This window comes from Epinephelus moara, chromosome 1, assembly GCF_006386435.1.
Source record: "Epinephelus moara isolate mb chromosome 1, YSFRI_EMoa_1.0, whole genome shotgun sequence".
NCBI classification, from domain to species: Eukaryota; Metazoa; Chordata; class Actinopteri; order Perciformes; family Serranidae; genus Epinephelus; species Epinephelus moara.
In genome coordinates, this window is record NC_065506.1 from 2,101,406 (window position 1) to 2,109,448 (window position 8,043).

The 8,043-nt window shown below is 39.6% G+C and overlaps 1 protein-coding gene and 1 pseudogene across 2 annotated transcripts in view; both read left to right on the forward strand.

Moving 5' to 3' along the window:
• fah (fumarylacetoacetate hydrolase (fumarylacetoacetase)) overlaps positions 1–8,043 on the forward strand; it is a 625,231-nt gene that overhangs the window by 346,824 nt on the left and 270,364 nt on the right. The gene's annotated exons all lie outside the window — the stretch shown is intronic.
• Positions 1–8,043, forward strand: part of LOC126393523 (uncharacterized) — a 151,772-nt pseudogene that overhangs the window by 136,796 nt on the left and 6,933 nt on the right.

The window sequence follows — 8,043 nt, forward strand, 5'->3', positions numbered from 1 at the left end:
TGCGGCTGCTTTGGATGCCAGTGCGGGTACGGTCACTGATGCTGCCGCTGAAGAAGCTCCGCCATAGCCAGCAAACATCTGTGTTATTTCTGCCGCTGAAGAAGCTCCGCCATAGCCAGCAAACATCTGTGTTATTTTAACACATTTGGCAGCATTTTCCTAAAGGGCTTGTCTCTTTTTCTCTCTTATTTTTCCCGCACCTCCTTTGAGTTTTTTCTCAATTTTGTCAATCTCCTCTCTCTCTGTATGATTGATTGACTGGCAGCCGAGGCCCAAGTGGGAGGGGGCATCGGCTCTCGGCTGTAATTGGTCCAGCCCAGAATCAATCATGACTAATGGGCTGATCTAGCAGTTTTGTGTACCAATAGGTATCATGACATGACTAAAAAATAAATCAATAAAAAAAATAAAGGCCTGGCCCAAAATTACCATCAGCCCACCGGGCAAATGCCCGGTATGCCCGATGGCCAGTCCAGCCCTGGGCTCAAGGGATTCTGAACTTTTTGGTTTTTAGGGTTTCTTTTAAGGTTTGTCGTTTTTCATTTTGCTGAAGATCAGTAAAAAAAAGTCAAACCTGCCAACCTCTCTGCCAACATGGATTTAGGTGAGAAGCTTTTGCTATTGCATTAAACCACTGACAATTTTACCATGTGCTTCCTAAGTATTGGAGGCACGACACATCTGTTGTGTCTTCCATTTTTTTTGTGTATTTTCTGCGTGAGCTGACACTAGACAAGCCTAGCACCTGTCTACTCTTTAATGCCAAAAAGAAATGTGTGCACACACATAAATAGACAGGCACACATGAACACACCTAAACACTGCATACACACTGCAGCTGCAGCCCACTCTGCACCTCTCAGCGCAGCTCTCCAGGAGCAACAGTACAAATGAGTCAGGAAAATGTGTAGGTGGACTCTACATTCAACCCAGCCATTAGAGGGAAGGAGATGTGTGTGCATGTGCATGTGTGTACGTGTGGGGAAGGATGTGGGGGCACAGGTTCTGAGTAGCTTTTAATTCTGGCTGGGCTTGTAATGTTCCACTATAAGAGGCAGATCATGCCCCATGGATTTGGTTTTGGTTATTGCAATTACTGTGCTCATCCTTGCTGTATCTTGGGATACAAAAATGTGCTGTTTCTTCTCTACTAATGAAACAATCAATTTGCCCAAATTACCCAAGTTCAAATAAACACAAGAAGTTTGTGCTCTAGAGAAAGGATCAACACTCAGTGAAAAACCTAAGCCCTATGATAAGCTAATATGGCAAGGCTTAACTATACAAACCAATGAGCAGTGATAATTAGCATGTCTTTGGGGTCATCAGGTGGGAACCTCCTTTCACCAGTGTTTCGTCTAGTTGGTCCCACGACACCTCCAGGAGGCTAGACAGTGATCTCTAGCGTCCCAGAGACACTTCTCTCTTGCCTCCATGCAGGTATTTTTGGTTTTCTTGTGCTTAGATTGTGACGTTATCAGTCTCTGATCTTTCTGCCTCCACCACAATACAGTTGAGATGAAATCATTTTAGTTACAGTGCTCACAAATGTCTCTTCCCCAAAATCCAAATACGCCAAAAGCCCCTTTTCCACTGCAGGAACTTTTATCATTTACCCGGGATTTTGAAAAACCTCGGCGCGTTTCCACCGAAAAAACTTTCCCTCAACCCCAAACTTTCCCTGAAAAAAGTACCTAGTTGGTGGGTAGGACTTTTCAGATTACCCAGAATTCTTGAGGGGCGGGGCTGTGTGCTGAAGAACGCTGATTGGTGGAACACACACTTGCAGCATTCCACACTTCGTGCCAGTGTGGCTGCAGACTTTATTTAATTTATACAAGCTTCACTTCGTTTGTGTTTTGCTTAAGGATGGATACCGAAATCTGGTGCTAAATTAGCCCCGGGGCTAAATTATCAAAGACCGTAGTATTGATAAGTGCTAACGGTATCAGTTCTCTTGTGCCGGCGCTGAACTCCTCCACATACACACACATTTACACACACATTTGCCTACATGACACGGTAACCAGTGAACAGTTGAGCAGGTGTGGTGGAAACAAAGTGAAGATAACTCGAAAATTACTCGAGTTGACGGCAGCTACACTCGTTACTGCAACCCTTAGTGAGTAAGAAACGAATACTTTATCTATACATGTGTTCAGCAAGCATGAACATGTAAACATACAGACGGTGATATTCAATATGCTCCGTCCACAGTCTCTCATCCACCGTCACTAACGTTATGTCTTACACATGGACAGCACGCTAGTTCAGCTAATGGCGAATTGTTACTAATAAACTCAAATGACAGCTGTCTGTATGTAGACTAACTTAGTTTGACACTATCTTAAAATACTTTTAAACTTAGCTGCTGGCTGAGACAAACAGCCCCAATTCTCTCTACACCAGCATGTAACCAGCCAAGCTGGCGGAGCCAAATACAGGGCACACGCCGAATCATCTACGTCATCAGCCTGATTTTAATACATTTTCCGGAATTTTGAGGTGTGGTGGAAACGCAAACCACACAGATTACCAGGAATTCTTTTACCCAGGTAAATACATTTCTGGTAATAAAAGTTCCTGGAAATGTTGGTGGAAAAGGGGCTATTGACTGTCAAAAATTTTCACTGGAGCAAAGGGCAGACTAAAACAATGATTCATGCAGGAATCTGACTTCGTTACAAGCCACCCACGGAAACCACTAATTCATGTGTATTCACCTGTCTCTGTAGTTCTAATGTGTGAAATTGAACGTATCATAAGCCACAACAATCCAAGTAGAATATAAATTTTAATTCATCCATGTCTGTGAAGCAAACAGTAAAAAAGTGTGTGTGTGTGTGTGTGTGTGTGTGTGTGTGTGTGTGTGTGTGTGTTTAACTGGTGTTTTTGATGGGCATAAGCCCAGTTGTTTAAAATGATCAGAATGATTCAGATCTGGAAATCTCATGTTTTGCAACCCAGGATGAGCTAATGCATCTTAATTTTGTACAATTTTTCGAACATTTGACTGGATCACCCTGATCTGGATAAAAACATTTTATGATTACCAAACCCAGATAAACAAAGCTCTAAATGGGACTATGTACCACAATGTAAGCAGTCTGCCTACAAACACACAGCAATAAACACGTATTGCCATTGGTGCCACCAGAGACACTGACACTGTTAAACAAATCATGGGCAAAATATAAATAAATGTATATGTGAACAATTTGAAAGTTTTATTACATTTTGTTCCTGTAATCCACCCTAAATCCAGCCTTCTGCTGGGATCAGGATAATCCTCGTTTTTTGTTTTCAAAGGTATCCCAATCAACATAAAAAGTTTTCACACACACACACACAAACACACACTTAAGATTTGATTCAGATTAAAACCAAGACTGGATTGCATGATCTTACCCGATTTCAGAGCCCTTTTTTATTTCTTTTGAACAAAATCTGATAAGATCACTTCTGAACTGGGCCCTGAGTCACTTACATGCATCTTATTTTGCATTATTTAAATGCATCTGTGGTACAGGCCTCTTTTTTTCTTCTCTCCCTCTCTGCTCCATCTTTCCTTTAATTGTGACGATCCATTTCACTGTGTGACTTGTCTAAAAAACTGGTGAGGAGGAGGCATGTAGACAGTTGGTATGTGCACCGCAATTAACCAATCACGTCTCACAGATCGACAAGTGTGGCTTACAAAGAGGAGCTGTGGCCTAGTTGTGTCATACCTGATTTATGTTAGTTAAGGGCATGTCAACTCATTCCTGCTTATCTGTTTTATTATCATTGGTCAACTTGATTGTTCACAAAAGGCCAAAACAACTGGCAGGCCAAAGGAAAATATCAACACGTTCTTATCCAAACTCGTCAAATACTGCTGCTTTGTCAGTGGGTATAAATGTCAAAATATGACGCGCTAGATACCCTCCTGCATCTGTTTTTTGGCATGTCAATTTCCACTTGTTACATACATTGTGTCTTTTCAAAAGTGAATGTCCAGTTTTACTTACTTACCACTGGTGTCCTCCAACGAGTTGTTAGGTTGCCGCCACAACTGGCACTAACGACCCTCTGACCACAATTTTTGCCAGCCACTTTCACAATGGAGGCTTTAAACATAGACAGGGGCCTCAGCCTGTTGTACATGTAGTAAAGTTGATTTAATACATCACCTTTTACAGATCAAGTTCACAAATTTCTTAACTGGAATAAAATTATTTAGAATAAGACCATGAAAACAATTATTAATTTATTTACCACTTTTCTATACAGTATATGATGCTACTGAAATAACAGTCAGAAAAACTGACTGACATAAGATGTGCATCGTTTTCAGAAATGGGTTTCATAATATACAGTCTCTCAAAGTGTATGATTCAGTTTTTCCATGATCTAGTGAAAAAAAGTAAACAAAAACTGTGATGAATTGTAATATCGAATCACAATACTTGTAGAATCAGAATACTTAAAAATCACATATCGAAATGCTTCCCAAGTATCATGACAGTATGGAATCAAGAGATAAGCATATCATCCCAGCCCTGGTAATTTGAGTGAACACACTAACATGGATTTAATTGCATAACCTTAATAGCATGTGAGATTTTCATATAATGTCTATTTTGATGCTCCCTATGTGTCTGCACAGGAGGCATTTTATCTGCATTTCTTAATCATCCCTTCTCACACACATCTGATGGAACAGATATGTGTGTATTTTAATCAATACAGCTCTCTTTGCAGGCTATGTAGCCTTTCACTCATGCTATGCCTGTAAACATAGCTTGTAGCATATGACCTTCCTTTTACATTCATAATTACAGTGTTGTGTATTTGGTTCTGAGCTGTAATGGTTTTATTTCATCAATTTCAGCCAATGTACAACTTCAGACTCATCTCTACTTCCAATAGATAGGCATAAATGGAAGTATACAGACCTGTCATCAACTGTTTGCAAATCAATACTTCTGTCTGCTCCACAAGAACAGCAAAGTAGGGCCGTAACGGTACATGTATTTGTGTCGAACCGTTCGGTACGCGACTTTCGGTTCGGCACGACCCTGTACCGAATTATTGGGCGCAGGATATTATTTTATTTTATTTTGTTTTATTTTAATTCTGTTTTTGCGAGCCGAACCATTTAAAATATCTAGTTCCCCGACGGACATAATTGAGTGACGGACCGAGTCCGACCGTAAATCTCACTTTGTGCAGCGCATTCTCGCATTTTGACAACATGGCAAGTGAGCGTGACGAACCTGAAGACCCACCCGCAAACCTTAAGTCCTCCGTTTCGGAACACTTTGGTTTCAGGGTAAAATACGAAGATGGAAATAAACAAGTTGACAAGACAAAAGCGTGTGCTGACACTGCAAAACAGCGGTCGGGTATGTACTTGGAAACACGTCTAACATGCTAACGCATCTAAAGCGACACCACCCGAGTTTGAACGTTAACTCGCACGACTAGAAAAAGCAATCTGGTGCAAACTACAATATCGTCGTCGTTTAAAAAGAAAGAGCGTTTCCCTGACCATCGTGCTAAAGAAATAACCAACGCCATTGGAGTTGAGTAAAATTGTTTAAGCTGCACTTTAGATATAAGCATGTTTTGTTTACTGCACTTTAACAAAGTGGGAAAGCTAAGTAAGTTCCTAGTGAATCTGAGCAGGCTTTAAAGCTGACCAGCTTCACTATACTTTTTATTTTAATTGAGTAAAACTGTTTAAGCAGAAATTTATATTTATATTTTTCATTCAAAAAATGTGTTAAAAAACAGCAGGATTTTATTTTTTCACTTTTATATTTCTATTTTCATTCAAACAATGTGAAAAAGCAGGATTTTATATATATTTGTTTCATTCAAAAATTGTGTAAAAAGAGTTAACTGTTGTGGTGGTATGTTTTAATAAGGTTACCAATAAGTAAAATATATTTAATAGTTGTCTGTTTTTTTCATTACTGTACAGAAAAAAACCAAACCGTGACTTGTGTACCGAGGTACATACCGAACCGTGATTTTTGTGTACCGTTACACCCCTACAGCAAAGAAATTAAATTTCACAGATAGTGTTGCATTGATTAGCGTCTCCAACAATGCCAGATCAGCTCTCATGACGAATGACCATTACACATGGCTGTGGCTATTTACAGCCCCTGTATTATCATTTATTTATCATACCTGTAGAAGTAATATTTCAGTCTTCATCATCATTTTTCTGACATTTAAAAATGACAATTTCTTGTACAGCACAAATCTAGGAACAGAATTTATGAAAGAAATGGAGGGAAATAAAATAAGGCCTTAAATGTAATTTAAAAAAAAGTATTAAAAATATTTTTTTAAATAAAATTCTTTGTCAACCTGCACTAAGCACTAATGGCTCTAATCCTGCGGTTACGTGCTGACGTATTGCGGTAAGCGTGTTGTGTCATTTCCGGTGTTTTCTGTGACAACTTCTCTGTGCTGCTCAGAGTTGGGTATAACGCGTTACAAAGTAAGTACTAAGTAGAGTACTTTGATTACTTTTTGCAGTAACGAGTAACCTAACGTGTTAGTTTGCTGTTTGAGGAATCAAATACTTAAGTACATTTTCAAAGAAGACATCAGTTACTTCCTTCACTTCCGAAACAGCAACGGTTGTCATTATGCCTGGTACACGCTACACGCTGGTACTCACCAATTATCCCCGATTGTCTTTCACGGCGTGTGTGATGTCATCGGGTTATTCCTGTCCTATTTATATTACTTTCACTATTATTTGAGTCACTGCCAGAACTGTGTCTGTTCATGTGCCAGCCGACATGTTGTTGTAGTCACCTAACAGTGTCAGCAGATGGCAGGAGCTACATTTGAAGCGCCATACGTAAACTATCAAGCTACTGTATCTTCCACAGGAAGTTCTGACAAATGTTTCAGAATAAAAGCCTATTTAGAAAATGGAGGGATTCTCTAGCCGAGGTTATAAGGGGCTTTTAATTTGAAACAAGTGTTTAGTTTGAAATGACGGTGCGATATGTTAACTTTATAAAGACAACGGAGCGGATAAAAAGTAAATATATAAACACACAGAGGGATTAATAAATAACGGACCGTCTATAATGTAGTTTGTTTCAAATGAAGCTGTGAGCCTCTGCAGTTGTGGTGAGTAAAAGCCCCGCCGCTGTTTGTTAATGTTATTACTTATTGTCTTATTAGGAGAGACGGCATTCATCCCACTTTGGATGGAGCTGCTCTCATATCTAGGAACCTGGCAAATTTTATTAGTAATTCAAAACCGTGACAACCCAGAGTTGAGATCAGGACTCAGAGTCGCAGTCCTATATGCTTCTCTGAGCTTCTAGTGCAGTTACCCACCCAGAGTTCTATACAAACGGTGTCTGTCCCCCCGACCACCTAATTTATCAAAATCTAAAATTAAACAAAGAGGAGTTGTGCATAACAACCTAATAAAAATTGAAACCTCTTCTGTGACAGAAAGACAAAACAGGAGAATTAAATGTGGACTGTTAAATATCAGGTCTCTATCATCTAAAGCAGTGTTAGTAGACGAATTAATATCAGAAAATCATATTGATGTACTCAGTCTCACTGAAACCTGGCTGTGTCAAGATGAATATATTAGTCTAAACGAATCCACTCCTCCCAGTCATAATAATACCCACATTCCTCGAGGCAGCGGCCAGGGAGGGGGAGTTGCAACCATTTTTAACTCAAGTTTATTAATCAGCCCTAAACCTAAACTAGATTATAGTTCATTTGAAAGTCTTGTACTTAGTCTTTTACATCCGACCTGGAAAACCTCACAGCCACTTTTATTTGTTATAGTGTACCGTGCTCCTGGCCTGTATTCTGAATTTGTATCTGAATTCTCAGAGTTTTTATCCAGTTTAGTTCTTAAATCAGATAAAGTTATTATTGTAGGCGATTTTAACATTCATGTTGACGTTGATAATGACTCCCTGGCTATCGCGTTTATCTCATTATTAGACTCCATTGGCTTCAGTCAGGGTGTACATGAACCCACTCATTGTTTTAACCATA